Consider the following 22886-nt stretch of genomic DNA (forward strand, 5'->3'; position numbering starts at 1 on the left):
TGTTCAAATGATTTCAAAATGTTAGCTAACATAATTTTTTTTTTTAGATGCATTAAGTCTATGTAAATTTATTAATTTTTTTTAGACCATTTTGATTGTTGAGTGCTTTGATTATTATTATTGAGACTTGTTAATAGCAGTCAAATTTTCGTGATAAGCATTATCCATGTCAATGTAAATTTGCTAATGGCTTATAAGTAAATGGGTAAAAATTTGTTAGCCAGTATACGCACAATTACATTTAACTTATATTACTTGCCATTTGTGTAAATATGTTTATTAGTATAAAATACTTTATGTACACTCCAACTTAGGGCTTAGTTTATTTGATGTATCTACGTAAGAACACCACTTTTAACCTCTGCTTCAAATTATTTAATTATCTGCTTCAAAAAAAAAAAAAATATTTATAAAAAATTAAAAAATTGTTCTGTTAATTTTACTGTACTACTTATGTATGTAGGTCTCTGAAGGCAAGAATTAGGCCAACATTTTTGCTGAGATTCATACCAATAATTCCTTCTTCTGAAACCTCGTTGGGTAGCAAACGTCTCGGAGAGGTCCATCCCAATTCTAACGGAGCTGGTTGTATTGCAGAACTTAATTTTATAAATAGAGGCTGAGTGTCGTTCCTGTTCTCGCGGGTCTTTTCCATGGTTTGGCGTACTCTGAATACCTGCCATTTCTAAATCCACACTGATAAGGCTCAATCAGTTTAATGGCTGTGTGTGTTCAGTCTTTCCCACAATACGCTCGATATGACCTTATAACCTATGCTTAGAAGGCTGATCCCGCGGCAGTTGGCGCCTTCTTTCTTGTCGATTAGATTGGGCAGAGCACACTTAACTTCCAGTCGTCTGGCATGCGTTCATCAAAATAAAAAAAGCCACGTATTTATTTATGTTGACCTTACAAGCCTTTAGCGAATTTAAATTGACGTGATAACTCACACAAATTTGACTGCTATTAACAACTTTCAATAACGTCCAAAGTGCTCAGCAGCCAAATGGCCTAAATAAAATTAAGTAATAATTTACCCATACTGAATGCATCTCAAAAAAAAAACTAAGTGTTATCAATTAACAGTTTGAAATAATTTCTAGTTTTAGATCATGGAAATACATACCTACATATGTGCGTGTAAATTATATGTTGTTAGTTAATCAAATGTGAACAGGGTTGCTCAAACTACTCTGCTTTGTTGCTAATTTATAAACTTACTTCAATTACGTCCTTCAAATTTTACAAAAACAAATTTTGTTTGCGTTTCGATACGAGCGTGTGTAAAGACGCGGAAAGTCACATGGTTGCGTGAAAAGCAAATATGTATATCTGCTATTTACATACAGACATATTTTTTATGAGCATAATTGCTTAGCTCAATTTCTATGCAATCAACAATAAATATCTATTCTTATTTGTCCGTCGAAGCAGCTATTATTATATGACCGCTAAAAAATTAACACTCATCTGCTAGTACTGCTGTTTCCAATATTCTTTGATTTTGATTTATTTTTGTTCATATCTTTGCAGTTCCTCATTTGATTGGCAGTCGATTCTAATTGAAATTGTCAGGTTGCAACCGGCTCAATCCAGTTTTGATTAAGTTACCAATCTTAAAATGCAACAACAAAGTGTACGAGTACCGCATACCTGCTGCTAATTGGCATATTTTGTTGATCGAGCACACTGTAAATGCTAGCGATTTTAGCACAAATATTTGCTTTGATTTATTTATTGCAAATCTAAAGAAAATTTGATGACGGAATTCGCAATCTTGAAGTGTGACAGAGTCGGTAATTGGTGGAGATTTTTTTAATGTTTTTTAAAATATTTATAGAACTGAATCGGTTAAACAGTTACAGCGCCAAACAATAAAAGCGGAGTTTTATAGAGGCACTGTCCAAGAATCACCGATCAAATTTAGCCGTTATTTTTGGATTTCTATTTTTTCGATTATATTATAACCATAATTTTAAAATTTGATTTTTTAGATCATAAAATATTTATATCGGTCATAAAACTGTAGTTTCCATTAAAAAGTTCAAAATTGTTGATAAAAAATAAAAATCAAAAATTACGATTATTTTTTTATCAAAAAAAAAATAATTAAAGAATAAAAAACTAAAATTCAAGAGTTATATTTGACTGAAACAAAAATCACAAAGTGACGATTAACTTAGACCGAAAAAATAAAAATCCATATTTCAGGATTAGCTTTTATCGAAGAAATAAAAAAATAAAAAATAAAGATCTTGTAAAGATTTAAAAATTTAAATCTTGATATTTAACGGTTATTTTCGGCCCCTGGTTGCCAGAAATTGTTCGTGAAAAATCTGCGTAGTGAAGTCTAAATCTGAAAAAAACGCAATAATATTAGAAACAAAAACTTTTTAGAAAAAAAACTTTTTTACAGATTTTAAGTAAAAAAAAACTAATTTTTTTTTGTACCGCACAAACATTTATTACGTACACAACAAACCAAAAATTCATGCAAACATAACAATTGCAAAACGCGGCAATCGAAAGCTTATTTCAGCTGGTTTTGAATACCGTGTCGCGATTTAATGAAATCAAAATGTTGAACAAAATATATAAAATTGAAAAAGAAAAAATTCAAACTGTCATTGTGTTCTAAGAGAAATATTGACACAAGAGTGTATTAAGTCATTTATGATTTTATGAGTAGTTTTTGAGAATATAATTCATAAATATTCAAAATTTTTGTATTTCATCGGCGATGTACAAACTACGAAAACCCAAAAATACAAATTTCGATAAATAAAAAATCCCCACATGTTCTGCATGAAACTTGGAGTAAAAAGTCTATTTAGAGATTTTACTTCGAGTAAAAAATTCCAAAAATGAATGCAACATATATACCCAAATTATTAAAGATTTGTAGATTTTAGCTTTGAAATGTTTTAATATATGTATGTACCTAAATTTTACTTTTAATAAAGATTATGCCCTATTCTATTTCGGCCGCTGTGGGCGTATTACCACTACGTAGGACCTGTGCCCGATTCCTGAACCGAGCAACAATATCTTACAGCGCACAGTGGTTCAAAATTGGCGTTTTGTGTTAACAATACACTGGAGCCTTAATTTTTCACTCAATTTTATTATTTTTTTTTTATTAATGAAAGCTAATAAAACTTTCAAGAGTCTAGTTGAGCCCGATTTTTGATTATTTCTTTGTTTTTATTAACTTTTTTAGTGCAAAATGCAGAAAAAGTAGCAATTTTAAAGAAAATCGATTCTCTTCTTCCAGTTAATAAATGTTACATAATAAAAACTAGTAGGCTTCTTCCAAAACGAAAATTATTTTTTTTTAATTTGAAGTGTTCACCAAAATAATTTTTTTTTTGGTTTTTATAAAAATTGTGGGTATTCAGTAATAAAATTTTAGCATAACAAATTGCAGGTTTGATTAATTTTTTTTTATATAATAATTATTCCTTTTGAAGATGAATCTTCACTTTTGTCTACTGAACAAATTCCCATTGCAAATGAAAGTTAGCGGTAGCGCTGATCCGGATTAACTCGCAAATTAATTGCAATTGTTTGGGATTAAGTTGGAGTTAATCGGGATCAACGCTGTCGTCTGTTTAAGCTTTTAGCGATCTAACAAAGATCGGTTCTCGAATATATGTAAATAGGATATGTCGAAATGAAATTGGATATAGATATAATTGGGTAAGGAGTGCTGATTAAGCATAGAAGTCAAAACAACAACAGGGCAATTTTTTTACTCTACTTAGAATGTGCTTTTGGCTACTGTTTCGAAAATCTTTACACATAACCGGAATTCTCCCTCAAAGGTCAAATATTCCAGAGTCAAGATTTTGCTTTTAGGTGTACTTTGAAAGTTGCTAATTGAACGCTCAAAAATTGCATTATCGAATTTTTTGAAATCTCCTACTTCCAAACCAGCTAACTCTTATTAACTATATCAAATTTAAATTTAATCCTAAAACTTGTAGCAATCAGTTTGCAGCGCAACTTAAAGTGCAGGTAGCTGCCCGCATTCGATGTGAGGTAAAAAAAATTAGCAAATTAATTTCACCAAACTTGCTATCAACAAACCAACAACAACACCCCCCTCGTGCGAGCCAACATGTAACCCACATCAGGGCAAAGCGCTAAATAAGCGGCAAACCAAAAGCATGATGAGCATTGCACGAAAACGTTGATAAGGCACGCATGCAGCAACGCCCATGAAAAATGCAAAACAAAGGCAACAACAACTACATAGCACTCGAAGTAGGCAAAGCGGGAAAGAGGATGGCACGAATAACAAAGCGGCTTACACAATTTTAATAATCAGAACAAAAGCAGACGCAGTCAACAACAACAATTTCAACACAACACAACACAAAAAAATTTACACAAAATTGCAAGTTACAATCTCAACGCGGTGTTGTTTGCCAATAAATGCAGCAAATGCAACAACAACTACAACTAGATAATGAAGTGCACAGCTACCAGCTTTGCTATTAATATACAGTCACTGCTATTAATATACCTACATAGCTGTGTACATAAGTGCTATGAAGGTGCAACAGCAATCGGCTGACACTTGGCCGCAGCCATAGCCACAAACAACCACAGCCACTGCTATTTGCAACGCGGCAACTTCAACAAATTCACTTAATAAAATATAATAAAAATGCAACTCAACAATTTGCATTCGCAGGTCCCCTCCCCCGCTCACATAGGCCCTTAATTCCGCTGATTCTGTTGTTGAAGCTATTGCTACACAAATATTTTAGCTGCTGCTGCTGCTGCTGCTGCCTGCCACGTATCACCGCAATATCAGAGTATCGCATGACGCCAAATGGGGTGCAATATGCAACCGTGGCTATTTAGCTGCAATCGTGCAATCGTATGTGCGGATGGTTGTTGTGTGGCACATACAGTCAATGGCATTATCAACGCCTTTCAAAAGCCCTACGTGGCAGATAAACCACCAGCCACCAGCCACCAGCCACATAGCCCGACCGGTGGTGGTGGTGAGGCACTCGGCGAGGCAGCCTAGCTTGCAGACAAACAGGAGTCCATGGGCAACCTGAAGCCACAGCGACGACTGCCTGCGAAGAGGATGGCTGTGGCGAGGCTGATGCCAATGCCGACGACGACGGTGGCTGTTGGTAGTCACATTGCGGCAGCACGATTTGCCATTTAATTTATGCGCCGCACAGTGGCAACAGGCCACAACAACGACTGTGGCAGCAGCGGGGTCGAGTTGCAGCAGTTCCAAGGAAAAAAGGAGCGCGTAAGCCAGTATGGTGCTGCTGTTGCCGTGCTGAGTTGACTAGCCGACCAACCAAACGAAGTTTTGATAGTAAAAGTGTTGATAGGCGTTGGAAATCGCGTCGACTATTCGCTGGAATCGGTGCAGGCAATCGGTGGGAAAGGATTTTTGTAGTCGAAGGTGCTGAGTTGTTAAGCTCTTTTGCTGGCAAAAAGGAGGTAGGGTAATGCGCATACATACATATGTAACAACTTATGAATGTATGTACATTAGGGTGCTCCTTAAATGTAGGAAGCAATTTTTACAGCAGATTTCCTAAGCCTTAACGCCTACGTCGATGCACCCGTTTGGAGTCGGTAAAAAGTACGTCGCATAGGGGTCAAAATTCAGATTACCCTATGAAGACGTCTTAACCGACCTCTATAGGCACCAAAATTTATATGTGATATCTTCGACTATGGTAGTATCGATTTTGGGCATTAGATGCAAAAAAAATAAAAATAATTTTAATTTTTTTGAGTCTCTATAGAGGAATCTGAACTTTGGTTCCTGTGCGACACGCCTTTTGTTATATATGTGACCGTGGTATTACCGATTGAGGGGGGTGAGACTGAAAAAATCATTCATTTGATTTTTTTAGGACCACCCTAATATACAGGCACATATATACATATACCGAGTACGCCGCCACCTTATTCGCGGTTTATGGTAAACGCTGAAATGTGATAAGCGCAGCAGCGTGCCAAGCGTGCGTGATAAATTGTGCAAAATTATACAAATGGACAGGCGGCAGCGGCAGAAGAACTAAGAGCAGGGCAGCAGTGAGTTTTGTATGGTTTTTGCTACTTTATTAATACTTTTACTAGTATCTACAGACAATTTTCCTTTAGTTAAATGTGATATTGTGTTCATACTCGTAACATTGTTCAAAACAAAAAGATAAAGTTAAATTCCAATTTCAAACTTTATACAAAAATTAGAAAAATGCAAAAAAGTTGCACAACAACTTTTCGTTCTTTCAATCGCAGACCTTGCACCTACAACCGTGCTTATTTATTTTCCCTTGAGCATCGACTCCACACAGGTCTTCATAAACTACTAGATGGCTTTTGTCTTAACGTGGCTAAAAGGGCCTTCAACACCCAAGAAACTACCTAGGGCATATTCCCTATATTAGTGACTTTTCTACAGTACTGAACACTTCATCGAGAGCGCTGTGGACTAATCTGTCCTTCGGGAGGCGTGCTGTGCTATGTCCATGGGTGGATGAAAGTGCATACTCTCACTTATATTCAAGTGATTTAACCATTCAAGCATTTTAGGGAAAATGATGAAAATCTTATTGGTCTAAAGTCCTGAGGAGTGAGTTAACTTCCCCTCCTTTGGGAATAAATCAATCTGACCTCCCTTCAAACTTTGTGTATGTATATAACCATCTGGCAAGCATCTTCTAAAGATGATCATTAGATTGGGTGGCAAGCTTTCACAAGCGGATTATAACATGGTCGGCGCCGAATAATTTGGTCCTGTGGAAACCAGCCCGCTGACTGTCATGGTAGGCACACACACCCAGTAAACTCTTGTTGCTCCCCCATTTCTTCATTCGAATACTTACGAGCTTTAGCAAAGAGGAAGCTGTGGTTAAATGAAAGCCTTTCCTTCTTCAAAAATGAGCTGCAATTTTCAGGAGTATTTCTTTCATTCAGCAGTAAGTTTTATTATCTAACTGGATAAAAGCCCATTGTTAGACGCCTGCAAATATTACAGTGGAAGCCAAAAAAATAATAAAAAAATTTTTTCCAAAGCAAAACTGTTCTTGGTTATATCCTAATGTCAATATCTTATTCCTCGAATCCATATATGCTTGTTTTCAAACCATCAATGGGTCCAAGAACTCGTAAGAAGGGCGAAGGATCAAAGGTAAGACGACTCTATAGATGATTGAGAACCCTTACCATGTATTTGGTTGTTAAAATGGAAAATTAGCAGCTAAATTACGGCATTCGTTACTGCTTGTTTGGAAATGCAGCTGAACGCAATAAAGTTGCCAGTAAGTACAAATCCTTCAATACCCCTGCTGGCATTGTTTTAAGCCCTGCATAAAATCAAGTGTTTTTCTGTACATACATTCATATGTACATATGTATCTATGCACCTTTAAAAACATTGTGATGGGCTACTCGAGGATGACGACAGCAATGACTTAGACGGCGCTGAGCTCAGAGCCTTGCTAACCACCAGATGCAGTCAGTCAGTGCTAGCAATGTATGGCAGCAGGCCACTTTGTTCAGCTGCGCCTTTTGTTAGTTTAACTGCCTTCTTAGCCATTTATTTGCCACTTTACTATTAGACTTTGTAGCTATTAGCCCGTTGTTTGTCATCTATATACGAGTGTTTTGTCCAACTTGACTAGGCGCGCTCATACGAGTATATATGCTCGTACTCGTATTATTTGGCTTGTTAAGCGCCTGAGTGTTCTTAAAAGCGCCCAGGTACTTAGCGGTAACAAAACAGCTTGTTAGTCGTACAAAATGGCTAATAAATAAATAAACATGCCAAACAATTGGGCATAACTGCTTAGAAATGTGCTGGCTGTGCAGGCAGTCAATCAGACATCCTTACTAAAGAATGACTTCCATATGTGCATGCTAGCAAAGTATAATTGAATATTTGAAGAACAAGTCTATGTAATTAGAAACTAAACAAAATTTTCACGAAATAATACCGTCTAGGCGTGGCGGGAGAGAAGCAATTTTAAGCGCATACAACTTTTTGGCGCTGAAAATTGTTTTGTCTGGGTAATTTCTACCAACAGCTGGAGTGGAATATTGCAAGGATAGCGAAGAAAATTACATAACAAGTTAAGGGTGCAGCGTTCATTAAAATACAAATGGCCTATTGTACAACTCTATTGACAAAAATAATTTTTTCATGCAGTTCACGAAAGAGATAACATATTTATACTTAGTGTGGACAATGCAACTGCACTGGTTTCTTCACCTTGGCTTGGAGTTCGACGAGAGCTCTCACTCTGTGTGGGTGTTTTTAAAAGCTATAGACGGCTTTAGAAACCTCTGTTACGAGATATGATCTGGTCGCGATAGAAAATTAGATAGAAAATCCGAGAGCGTAAAAGGAGCTGAAGTAACCTATTATCGTCCAATTACTTCTTTAGCTTAAGCTTTAACCTTGGTGGACTTTGTCTACTTCCACCTACAGATATGTTGCTAGTGCCTGTACTAATTACTCGTGGGTTTTATTTTTTTCATAGGAGCCGGACGAGGTTGGCTTAGTTTTCCTACAGGGTTTTCATGTGCCTATGTGAAATTATTATTGGCTTCACCACAAACTATCCAACCGGTCTTAATTGAATTGCATTGTAAGAGTTCTTAAATATTTTATGTGACTATTATTTACTTTTCAGCTTGCTGCTCATAAACTTGTTTGTTTTTCAGGTCAAGTTCGGAGGTCACGTGATGGCAATTTTGCCATTTTCTTTACAAACATACCTAGTATTGCAGACATATGTACATATATTATGATTTGATTTAATACTTCTAGCTATTTTACGCAATGATTGCTTTTACTTAGAATGCATTGAGGTTTCTATATTCATTTAATAACAGGGTAAATCTGGCAACTAACTTTCAACACTCCACAGTCTTTTGAAGGTCCAAAAATTCAGTTAAATAAACCTAAATTTTGAAAGAAAATTAAAAAAAAACATCTCAATGAAAAAAATTTAATTAAATTACATTCTAAAAATTAAATTAAAAAGATTTTCTTCATAACCCAGTAAAATCTAAAACCGAAAATGAAATTAAATTAAAGCAGGAAAATCGTATATAACAAACAAAAAAAAATTAAATAAGTTCTTAAAAACTAAGTTGCATTAAAAAAGAGTTTTTCCTTTAAAAACAAAATAAAAAAAATTAAAAGAAAATTGAATTAAGAAAAGAAAAAGCAAATAAAATAAGTTCCTAAAAATTAAAAAAAATTATATTTTTCTCTTTAAAACCATAAATTCTAAAAGGTTAAAAAAATTAATTGCTTTCTGTCAAGTTAAAAGTTTATCTCTAATGTGTTCTATTCATCTTGCAATTTGAAAAAGATCTAGATTGTTGAAGATAAAATATCTGAGCTTATAAAGTGTGTTGAAGAATAGTTTTATCTGAAAAATTATAACAGGCTTTTAAAGTCGGAAATAGAAATATTACTGGACTTCAATGTCGAAAGTTGTCTCCTTGGGCTTGAGTGTTCACGAGAAAGGGTCTGCGGAAGATTTAATTTCTCGTTGGCAATAGCTAAAACCATAGACTATAAAACGATGAACATATTTGACAACTACATACATGCTAAGTTTATGACGAGATTACCATCGGACTTTCAGCCTCACTGACTCATCTCTTTTTTGTTTTGTTGTTTGTTTTGCTGTGAGGTGAGTTTGATGGACGAATGTAAGTAGTGAGCAATGATGACGGTAAACTGACGAAGATCGTTGGCAACAAACGGTAAGGCTCGTTGCGCCAAACTTTCGCGGGTCTGTCGAGTCCGATGAAAATCTTTGTCTCCAATGGGTGTTGGATGAACACCGATAACGACATTCATGGGATGAGGGTTTCTAAAGGTGGTGGTTGTTTATCGGGAAATGGCCATATTCGCTGACTCCGTATGGCTGAATTCTTTTGAACAGCATTCTGGCCACCGTGGCGTTACAAAAGCTTTGTAGCCATTCGACGGTCATTGTTAGTCAGGTGTCTACGAAGTCTGTATTAAAAGGGGCGAGAGACCTTTACTGGTATTGGAAACTCAGTTAAGCATCACTCCCCCAAAAGGCGCTGCGATTTCCCCAGTGACTTTCATGTTGTTGTTTTCGGAGGATGCAAGCCGACGTTTCTGCAATTACCAGCGGCGGGGGAGGCTGCTTTAGGCTTCCCGCTGCAGCCAATAGTGAGAATTGCCTTCTACTTTACACCAACGCACGAGACAGAGCCCGATTAGGCCATATTCTGGTCCTTGGTGGTGGACGATTTCTTCCCCGCCGGGTTAGAACTTCCTTTTCCTCGTAACAGACCCAGCTTTGGGAGACGAAATAGTTTTTAATGTAGCTAGGGTCGCCACTCAGAGCCGCCATTCAACCCCCAAATTTTCATTACGTTCTCTTCTTTTTTAAGTCTAAAACAACTCACTTTAAATCGCTACGAATCTCCGTAGAATATCTTATTGGAAAACAATTATTTTTCTGAAAATTCTGTAAAGGATGTACTTAAGTAATTTAATTAGAGCAGAAAGCACTATTTCTTCATTGACAATCACTTTCGTCCAATCACACTCATTTAATTTTAACAAACACCCAACAAACGACATAAAATGGTAAAATAGGTAGTTGGTGGTAGTTAGCAGTCTCATCCAGCTGCTTACACATACAAACAAAGAAATTCAATTGCTGCTGTTGACTGCCATTGCCACTGTCACCGATGTCCGGCGGATAGTAACGAACAGCCAGACAGCAGCCACTAGTTAGTTAGTTTGCTACAATGCTGCCAACGCCTGTGGCACAAGAAGCAAAAGCCTACTGGCAATATGGCCAAGATTACGCTCGAGTATGCCGAGGCAGCAGCAGCAGTGATAGGAGTAGCTCCTCGGCAGTCTTTATCGCTGCAGTTGCAAGAAGTGTATTTGTGTGCGAGTGCCTGTGCTTAATTGGAGCACATTAATCTGCCGAGCCTTCGAGCTGTCTAATGGCTAAGCAGCAGGCGAGCAAATCTAACTACCTGACTAGATTAATGGCATAGGCACGTATGTAAATATGTACATATGCCGCATGTGTGCTATGTGCATTTCTATGCAGTTGTGTCTGTGACGATTACTGCCATGTTTCTTCCATGGACTTATTTGTTTTTTTTTTTGTCGCTTTGCAGTTGTCTAATCGCGCTGCAGCTCTCCGGGCTGGCAGTCCGGCCAGTCATTTAGGCCATTCTAGGCGCTATTCATTTCAGCCAAAACATTAGACACTAATAGTTGCAACGCTAGTGTACTTGTTGTTGTTGCTTTTGTATTTCGGCAATTTAGTTTTTTCTTTTACTTCGAGAGTTTTTTTGTTTTTTTGTTAGTGCAATTTCAAGCAATTAAACTAATGTTGGACATTTGCAATTAATGCAAATGAATTAAGCGATTTCTAGCTGTTGCTTTGCCATTGTTGTTGTTGCTGATGCTGCCATGTTGGCTGCTCTTTTAGCTGAGCGTTGAGCGCGTTGAGTGCTACAACGTGTTGCAAGTTACATTCGCTGCTTTTAATGGTGCATGTTGCATGTTGGTGATGTGGCAACAACAACAAGTCACTCGTTAAGTGTTCGCGACGACTGGGGCGTGACTTTGTAAGAATTTATAAGTTAATTTATTATACATATATTGTATATTTTGGTGTCGGTATGTGTGTGTGTGTGTTTTTGCGGCATCTGCAGAAATGTTGCTTAATTGGCACAGAGATGCATCAGCATGATATTTGCATCCATTGTTTTGTTGTTTTTTTAGGGGTAGAGCAAACATACACTGAACTATACTATATGCAAGTGTGTAAGAAAAATCGCACATATACACGCATGGTCTGGAAAAAGATATCAAATATCCAAATACACATTCGTTATTTTAAATCCTAGTTAAGTTCAGCCAAGATGTCTTTGATGTATTCCCTAACAAGTAAAATAATATAATTCGTAAGTTAAAATTGACCAAAAAAAAACCCAAACCACCGCTGACTTCGAGTAATCAACGCAGAATCAGAATAAGGCATTGCCACACGAACGATTGTCAAGCTATGACTCTCGGAGGTAGAGGCAGTAGTCTTTCAAGCATTATTATTCTTCGTCGAGTGGCACTGGGGAAGCGCAATGCTTTCCAAAGAATTTGGATGCCACTGAATCCAGCAAAAGCTACAGGTTTCCGAAGGTTGAGCCTCAGCGAGACGCGGGTTATTGCTATATGCACTGATAGGAGGAGTTCTGTCTCCTGCCTGAGTTTCGCCGCAAGGTTTTGCCTCCTTCTCATTCCATTCTGCGATAATGAAAGTGGTCCCTAGCCTACGCTTCGTTGGTTCTTTGGAACCGAGCTGCTTACCGATGCACATTCTTTGTATACATATGTGCCCTGTTGCAAGAGTGTGCAGGTTTTTACAATTTTGAGCATAAGCTGGAGAATTTTTTTAAGCCTAAAGATAAAAGCAAATCGTCGTTTAAAGTACAAAACCGCGTATCGTCGTTCTTCTAAACCGCGTAACGGACATTTTTTGCCAAAAATTGGATTTGCTCACACAAGCTCTTGGCTCAAGCCTTTCCACTAGCCAGAAATGTGATTGCTTTAAAAAAAAAAAAGAAAACCATTTTGAAACATGAGTGTTTTTACTCTCTAGAGTAAGAGTTATGCAACCTCACATAGGCGGTTTTCAATTTTGTTGATACGCAGTTTTGTACTTAAAACGACAGAATATTACCCGCTATTTTCTTAAAATAATAAAAAAATCCACTTTTGTTTTTGCCTTAAAAAAATTAAATCCAAAATTATTTGTGGTTTCTTGCTCAATACAATAGACGTCAAAACGCAGGACGGCATGAGAAGACCATGAAAAAGGATATAATTTTTGTCAATAAACTCTGATCTACATACAGAATTTGCGACGAAAGACGGAAAAAATTCGATATCAAGAAACTTCAAGTGAAGGAATAGTGCGAACAGCGAGAGAATGAGAGAACCTTCTGAGATTGATGGCAGAACCTTCTAGAGTTGGCATAAGTGTGAGCACAAATGACGGTGCCGCAGTGCACAAAATGTTCAGTTGTAAAACAGAAATCTACGAGTAGAGAGATTAATTGCTTTTCTAGACTACCTGCTAAAAATTTATTGCCAGTCTGCTTCTTCGACTTTTTATCGATTGTCTGTTATAAGCATGTGAGCGACAAATTTGACAGGCAGTCAAAGCACCAGTTATCCTTAATAGGCAGCCTAGAAAATTGCTCTAAGTATTGTAAATTGTTTTAACTGCCTTACTAAGTGTTGTCAAGTGTGTTTTGTACAATAAAGTTAATTGTGCTGTAAAAATTTGAGCGTGTTTTAACAATCCAGAGAAACTGCCCAGACGGATGTAGGAAATTCGTCTTGTATTCAAGGATAATCGTTACAATATGAACTTTATTGTACACCCAGAAAAAAGTCTGCAAATACGTTCTTCTCAAGACATGATTTGATAACTATATAACTATATAATATAACTATAACAAAATCATGTGTTGATGAAGCGCATTTACAGGGAAATTCTGGCAACGGTTTTTCAACTCACTACCTTCCTTCGAAAGACAAAAGTCATTCCTACGACAATTATCAGTTCTGGCTTTCAGAAGACTTATTGAAAGATTTGTTAAAGAGGACGCCCTAGCGTTATGCTGTTCGCCTTTTAACAGTAAGTTTTAAAAAATTATATTAAATATATGTACATGATTTTCTTTTTAAAACAATAAAAAAATAAAATAAAATAAAAAATTAATAATTAGATAAATTGAAAATAAAGCAAAAATTAATGAAAAAAATTTTAAGCATTGAATTAAATTAAAAAAACAAAATTTCGGGTTAAAACAAAATCTTGATATTAAAAGAAAGAAAGAAAAAATATAAAAAATAAAAATATATATTTTTATTTTTAATACAATACAATTTTAAACCAAAAAGAAAACTAAATAGAAAACATAAAATACATACAATTAAAAAATAGAAAAAAAGATTATCTTTCCGAAAATTTTATGAAATTAAAAAAATATATATATTTTTTCGTCTTAAAATAATAAAACTTAAAAAAATTAAGTTTCTAAAAAATTATTCAAATTAAAAAAATTTATACAAATTTTCCTTTTTAAGACAAAGAAATCTAACAACTAAAAGAGAGATAAAAATAAAAAAGTTATCTAAAAAAAATCGCTGTCCGATGTTTAAAACTCAGATCTCTCGAATAACAGGCAAGTTCTTTACTCACTCGGGCATTGTGACGTTTGCAGCGACGCGAGTTGACGTAACTAAACTATTTTCTAAGTGTACATTTAATTTTGTGTTCATTATTACCCTATTATCGAAACTTCGCTTAAAATTCGCTTCAAATTCTCTTCAACAATAACAATAGAAAATTGAATAGCAAATAAACCAACCACAAATTGTCATTTATTCACACCACTAATGCCCATTTAGCTGCCACCTAACAGCCTTAGACATTACAACAAAATGCATTTAACTCCTTTTAGAAGTAACAAGAAAATTGTCAACAAAAAACCCATTTATAAGTACATATACAAACAACAACAACAACTACAACAATCGAACCCAACACTCAGTTAAAGGAAATAAATTATGAAAGAAAATGTGCAGCCCAGCCAACCGCCACTGATGTGGCATCCACAATTGCAGCAGCGATAAAGCAGTAAATATCCCCTCCGTGTAGGCCGTCAATTGCAGTCACTGGCTTGTAAGCGAGAAAGGAGCTCAATATCCAGCTTAATCAATGCTCACTTAGCTTGGTCGCCACCGATCACTTGCTTATTGGATTATTAGAAAATACACCGCCAAAGCGTTTGTCGTTCATTTGTTGCATGCATTTCGTAATGTCGTAATGTTGCCACACGTAGTGCGACAGGACATTAGTGTCACATTTAACAAGACCGCAAAGTGCACAAAGTGTTAACCGAAAATGGTAAAAGCGCTGAAATGTGCTGAGGCTGCGAGGCGGCGTAGGGTTTTGGTCCGAAGAATATGGTTAAGGAAAGAGGGAATTTTTGTATGTGGCAGTAAGAATTGAGAGCAATTAAACTATAGGCATCGTATCTTCCATTCTTTTATGACAAACAGCTAATTAATTTTTTAATTCGATGTGATGGCTTAAAACCTTCCTCTCTTAGTATTTAGTTTTAATTCCATATTTTTCAAATTTGTGTCAGTCAAAAATCGTTAAGTACAGAGCTCCATTAGAGAGTGATGGGACTCTTATTACACTTTTTCTTGCCACTTTTCCAATTAGTAGGTAGGCAAGTAGCAGCAGATTTTCCTACTGGATCGCTTGCTCGCATTCAGGTGATTTACAGCTCCTCCAGTTGCAGTATGTCATTATGCCACTTCAGCAGGGCTTATCGCGCTTATTTTGACATTTTTCAAAGATTTTATTACCCCAACCTTTTTTTTATGTACATACTTCCATTAGAATTAAAATCCTTCTCCTCACTTGCCGCGATGCACACAATACGCCACATACATACATGCAAACATTTGTAGTCACATTTGTTGGGTGAAGCATACACGTGAGTGGAATTAATGCAATCCGATCTTGTTTTTCCCCAACCTGTTGTTATCTAAATCGGATGAACCCATATTGTTTACGTTGGTTTGGTGTCATTTTTCATGGGATTTTCACTTTCTCCCATTACTAATGTTCTACTTATACATATATGTACATACAACCAACCACACATTGTTTTTTTATCCTTTTGTTGCTCTTATTGTTATTTATTGAAATGACTTTTATGTGATTCTGTGGTAAATTAACATTAATTTAATTTGCTTATCGTTTTGTTGTGGTCATTGTGTGGCTGTCGGTCATGCAACATATAATTGAGAAGATTACTGAGTAGACATTCAATGTTAATGTTTTGAAAAGGTAATTTTCTTGTTGTTGCTGCTGTGATTTTACGTATTGTATGATTTTGTTGATGGTGGTTTCTATCCACTTTTATGTTTCATATGTGCTAAAGGAGAACCGATGAAAGAGCCAAAGTTTATTTTCGAAAATGCTAGGCGTTGCATGGGGTCTCACCTGCGCTGGTACAGTAACCAATATCCAATACCAATACACGACCTATATTGCGTTATGAGGGTTTGTAAAAGATATAAGGTGTGACCGTCTTCTGGATAAAAAGGACGCTGAGTGAAACTCTAACTATTGCATTATAAATGATACTATACTTACCGGCAATAGACCTCGAGTTAGAGAATTTTGTATGAAAACAATAGGCAGGAAAAAAAGAAGGTGATATGAGCGGATAGAAGATTCCAAACTATAATCGTAGAAAAAGGTAGCCTAAAAGCATGCTACCGTCTTCTCATATGCCCTTTAATAGCTAAGTTGCTGGTTCACCAATGATGATCGGTCGGATCGATGAGGAGCGCGAGTATGCGGCGAAGACAAAATATTTATTAAGCTGGGGTCACGCGATTTGTACATTTGTACAGATTTGTAAATTTTGGTAGTCACAGAGTGATGTTGTCTAGAAATTTTTATCGAGAATAAGTTCAGTTCAATAAAATTATTTCCAAATAGCCCCACCCTCTAACTGTCAAAGTGGCTTTAGGCAACCATTTGTACTGTCTAATCGCTGCAGCATATTTCAGGAATAAACTTGCCTTCAGTAAGCAGTGTAACCAGTCTAACATTTTTGAGGCAAGATTTGGCAATTATATTTTGGCTACAGCCTTGGAATTTAAGGAATTTTCTGGATACCTTTAATGCCACCTTTTTAAAAAGTAATTTTCATATTTTTAATAATCTGAGAAAACAAAATCAATTTTATGGATATATAATTTTTTCTACCTGGAAATGTTTGACTAATCTTTGGAGAGATTAATTAAATTGCAATTGTAAATTATAGCAGAAAAACATATGCCACTATGTTACTTCTGCCTTCTGACATGGCTTCACTTGACATTTGCAATTGGCCTAAGTTGGCACAGAAGAGAAATGACTGGCGTACTGTTTTGGACTCAGCCAAAAAAAAAAGAAAAAGTAGATTAATTTTTAATAATTTTAACTTAAAATGTAACTCAATTTGTAACAAAAATCACATTAAAAAATATTTCAGAGCTTGCACAAATTAAAAAAAAATTTCAAACTTCAAAAAATTGTCATCAAATTTTCAAATTTTCAAAATTTGTAATTAAAATATTTAGAAATTTTCGGGTATGCAGTTTTGTAGGCCACTCAATTTCATTCTAACTAAGTGCAAGTGTTAAATAGCTGGGATTTGCAGTTGATTTTTTTAAATTTGTTTTAATGTTATTTTATTTTGAAAATTATTATTTTTATGTATTTTTACGGAGCATTTAAAATTAAAAAAATAAAAAATTGACTGTTTTAATAATATAAATATAAATTTTTTTAATTTTGTACTATTTTTTTTTTTGTTTTTTGATTAAATGTTTTTCTTTCTCTTGTTTAAGTTTAAGTGTTTATTAAGAATATTTTATATCGTTTAGTGTAAAATTTGTTTTTGGTGATGAATTGACCAGAAGTGTCATGTTAGCCTAATTTTTTGTGATCATCTGGTCACACTGTCAGTGAGACAGAAAGCGAGCTTGAACAACTTGTCTTGGCAGCTGACGACTTCATATCAGCCTTCGTTTAGCTCTGACGAAATAGTATATGTATAGTTCTAATAAAAAAACTGATGAGGAAAATAATTTTGATTAGCATCTTGAACCTAAAACACATCATCAATTACAAAGAAAATACTTGATTGTTGACTATAGAGCAATTATCTACTCACTGCTCGACAATTTTTATTTCTTCCCATTGCGATTCAAAGATTTTTCTTAGTGCTCCCTTACTTAGTTGAAAATGCACACTCAAATGAAAAAAGGAATTAATCAATTCGTAAAACAATTTCCCATCATAACAAAAATCGCAGCAATGAAAAAGAGCAGAATTATTATCCTTACTGAAAAATTTTTAAAATACCAATCAACGAGAGTAAATGAAATTTTATTACAACTGGCATTAAATGCAGCTAAATTAGAATGCGAAAAATTCTACTAAGCTCTACATATGTATGTATGTGTATTTATACATTTGTAGGTATTTGTATTTATGTTCATATGCCTGTGGCAAGCTTAATGCCTCTCCTTGCCACATTCGCGTCACAGCAATATTGTTGGCCGTCCAAGCAATTTTCACAAACAATGCAACGTAAAAACAGCAAACGATCGGTGTGATTTATATGCGCGAATGCCAACAACAAAAACAAAAACAACAGTAAAAACTACTACAAGTGAAAATAAATCAGTAAAATAGCCAAAGGACGACTAGTCAACGTAATAGTTAAGCCAACAGCGCAAAAATGCAACATTAGCAATCAGCAGCATGCAACATGCAGTGAGGTATGAGGCATGCAACTCTGCAGTCTCAGCAAATGTGGTATTAATAAAAATAATCGTAATAATGATGTATTGACGACAACAATAATATACAATACAATACAACACAGCTGTGGGGCGGGCGTAAAAAAAAACAACAACAACAACAGAAAAATCCAAACCAGCAACAACTCCATAGCAATGCCATAAGTATGTATTTAGCTGCTGCAGCGACTACAATAACTCAAACAACAGTCAATCGCGCATTGCTTGCCGCCCAGCAGCGCGCCTTGAGCCGAGCACCTCTCTACCTAGCCACCCGCTCGTTGCGCATGCGCAGTGGCGGTATGTATGCTTGCTGGCTGCATCAGCAAACAACTTCGATTGCAGCTCCCGCTGTTGATGCTTCCACTTTTACTTATTACCTTTGATCCTGCTTGTTTATTTGTTATATAGCTGCTATCTGCAATTGTCGTTGTCGGTGTTGTTGTTGTTGTTGTTGCTGTTGCTACCAGGTATTTATGTTGTAGATGGTTATGTTGATTGGGGGCTTTTGTTGCGCTTTTACGCTTTTCGCATGCGATCATTCAATTGATGCTAGTGTACATGTGTGTGTGTGTGTTTGTTTGTGTGTGTATTAAATATATTTGACTGCAAACATTCGTTGTTGCTGTTTTTGTTATTACGGCCACAGGAGCTTGCTGCCTTATACACTTCGTTGCTTGCCTCCTCATTGTGCGCTTCACACGGCCATGACCACGGACGGACGGACGGCCACTACGTTGGACCACACACGTCGTTGAACGCATTTTTACTTAGCTGCCACGCCAGAAATGCGATTTAAATGAAGCTACGCTACGCCACGCCGACGGCGCAGTAGCAGAGATTATGCGACGCAGATTCTTCTTCGCCCGACTCTCCGACTGTCCGACTGTCCGACCATTCAATCGTTCGTTTATTTATTTGCCTGTTGTTGGTTGATGCTGTGTCGCAGCAGCCGCTGTTGGTTTTTCGAAGACGAAATTTACGCTTTGTCTCTCACGGTTCTGCATTTCAGCCGAGCAGGCGCGTTAAGCTGCACGGCTGTTGCTGATGGTGATGATGATGAGGATGATGATACATGCGCTTATTTTCTCAGTGCTTTCAGTCGTCGCTCCTTGGCTTTGCCCAGTTTGCCGGTTGCTTGGCTGGCTTGTTGCAAGCTGCTAACCACGATGTTTAAAAGGAATTCAATGTCTTTGGTCCTGCTGCTGTTGCCGTTGCTGCTGGTGTTGTCGTTGTCGTTGTTGTAGTGGCATTATTGAAATATTTCAGATACTTTTGCCACCTTGCCAACAGTGTTGTCATCAACAAAATTCGCAATATCGCAAATTCAACACCGGCCATACAGAAAAGCGTTTGCGAAGTTTCTGCAAGCAACAAGATTTTATGGTGATGAGTAGTGGAAAAAATTCCAGGAACGGAAATCATTCTAAGCAAAGGAATTACACTCAAAATTAATGAGTATTCTGTGAAATAGGTATTTTCAAATCATTTCGTTGCTTAACGAGGAAGAGTTTTAGTGGATGGTAATCGATTATACGTCGGTAAGGTTTGAATGCTTGAAGAGTGCAGCTCCCCACACATAAGCCTGAATGTATCTGTTGTGAAATGTAACATATGGAGCTACCGCATAAGGTTTTATTTTTTCGAAGACGAGTGCCACCTGTACGAAAAATTATAAGATGTGCGCCGTTCGTTGGACTAAAAAAAAAAATAGATGTCAGATAAAAGGACTCGGCCTTCAGAGGGAGATATTCTGTAACCAGTTAGCGACAATTTAACTAACAGGTTGCACAATCTCCCCCCAAAGTTTTATTTGTTTGAATAGAGTTGCCACCTGTATGAAAAGTCCACACAGCTCGTTGTATTAAAAAATTAGGTATCAAATGGAAGGCCTTGGCTATTAGGTGAAAAATAAGGCTTTATTTTTTTTAATAGGGTTTCTACCTGCTTGAAAAATTTAAAACCGGTAAATATGGTCGAATTTGTTTAAAAACATAAGAACTCACGTCAGATAATTTGATTTTAATTTACTATTTCCTCAGTAGTTGCTGTAGCGAGAAGATGAATACATACAATTCACTTACATGCATGGGCGTAGCCAGGTAGGGGCGGGGGGTGCTCGAGCCTCCCCCCCCCCTAACTTTAAAATTTTCCTTGTATATATATAAAGTAGTACCCTGAAATGCCAGCTTAATAGGGTCTGCATTAAATTCCATGCATAAGTTTTCGAGTGATGCGACAAAAATTCTAAAAACTCGAATTGGCTTCTGTTGCTCTGACAAAGAATCACATTATTTTTCTCTTTGTTTTGATTCCGTTAAAAAAATTAAATTTTTACGAAGACTCTTTAAGCTTAAGCTCTTCTATCATCTATGGTGATTTTATAGAAAAAAACAAAATATGTTTAAGACCCACTTTTATTTACATATATAAAACTAAATTTTTGGAGGTATTTTCACATCAGTCTGCCTCACGTAAGTCTTAATAATTTTTCCAAAATACATACTTAGGCTGGGGTGTTAAGACATAATTGATTTTACATTTCCGATGGAAAAACAGTACCAATTTTATTTTTATTTTTAGGGAAAGTGATGCTCACTAATACAGATACATACATATGTATGTATTTCCCAGATTCCAATAGGCTACTGACGCAATGAATTTGTAACTATTTAGTAATGGCATTCATAACCAAAACAGAAAATGTTTAATTGTATTACATTTTAAATAAATTAGCTGTGTTAATTGTAAACTTCAGCTGAGCCTGCTAAGTGATTGGCACATAAAGACATTTACAATACGCATGATCATAAAGGCTATGTTAATAAATAAATGCAAGCAGACCAGTTAGCTTAGATGCTAAAAGCTCGTTGCTCGACAATAAAGTGTATATGTATGCATGCTTATGTATGTATGTATGTACATATTCCATTAGAATTACACCACCAGCCTCAACATCCTTTCAACAATTTAATTGCTAATTGAATTTGAGAGCAAAGATGGCGATTACGAGAAGATCGATTTCTATTAAATGCCTAGTAGTGATGTGTGTACAAGGGTAAGTCATTTTTACAACTCTTACAAAGCAAGTTTTATTGGTTTTAACTACATATGTACATATGTACCTAAAAATGATGCTACACCTGCAGCCACTAACTCACACATTTTGTTGTTGCATTCACAAGCTTAACCACTTACAAGCAGAGCAATATTTCTACTAATTTAAGCATGAAGAAAATTAAAGTGTAAACGCATTTATTATGTTCGCTCACTCACTCGCTTGTCTGCCAAAAGCTGCTGCCAACTACAGCAGCAGTAACCACAACCACAACAACAACTACACTACCTAGATTGAAAACGATTTATGTTAAAAAAAAGTCATTAACACATACTCGCAAGCAACAAATATTGCTGTTCAATTTACAAGTAGCAGCATTTGAAGGAATTGATTTCAGGTAGAGTGGAGTGGAGTGGAGTCGAGTTGGAGTTGGAGTTAAAGCTGCGCTGGCGATTGAAGTAATTTGTATCGCTTTACGCCAGCAAGCAAAATATTGCCATATTAGCAAGTAAGTGTTTATGAGCTTTTAGCGCAAGCGTGCTATTGGCGTTGAAGCGTTGTGCTCAGCTTGCTACTAGTTGCCAGTTAGTAGAATTAGTTAATTTATGCCGCATATTGCCACACATCTGGCTGCTGCTGCATTACTGCTCGGGCGCATAAATCTGCGCACAGGCGAAACGAGTGAGTTCCTTTTGGCAGAGTGCAAGTGGTGGTTTTTGAATACCGAAACGCATTACCCAACACTAATTTTAAATCACTTTATCGCGCGCTGTTTGCTGATAAGATTGTCAGTAAATGTTGTTGGTCCATAAAAATTTATTGAATATTAACAGCGAAAAGTAAAAAAAAAATAGTGAAATATTATTTTATGAACAAAAGTCGTGCTATTTTCACTATTTATAACTCACGAACAGTTATGCTGATTTTTATAATCTTTGATTTGTTGCTCCAAAAGCACAATAACCACTAAAACAACGAAAATGCTTACGACAAAAAAATTATGAAGAAAATTACTTTCCCCTCACATTTTGTAATAAACGGTTTTTTAAGATATTTCAAGAATGGATGATTTTTTATTGAAGTGAAACTTTCTTATTGGCGGTAGTGAAGTGACAGATTCAACATGGCGAATACAACGGAAATTGAAGACGGTTGGAGACGGAAACGTCTAGCAACAACTTCCCTGAATTCACCTCATTTCACCTCAACTCTGCTTAGCTTTTTAACTCAAATAACCTCATCTCATCTAAACTTGACTCATATAAACGCACCACACCTCATGCTAACTCACCTCATTTCACCCCAACTCAACTTAACTCACCTCGCTTCACCTCACCTCACCTCACCTCACCTCACCTCACCTCACCTCACCTC

Source organism: Rhagoletis pomonella, unplaced genomic scaffold (genome assembly GCF_013731165.1).
Source record: "Rhagoletis pomonella isolate Grant_MI unplaced genomic scaffold, Rhpom_1.0 Rhpom_scaffold_00007, whole genome shotgun sequence".
Classification (NCBI taxonomy): domain Eukaryota; kingdom Metazoa; phylum Arthropoda; class Insecta; order Diptera; family Tephritidae; genus Rhagoletis; species Rhagoletis pomonella.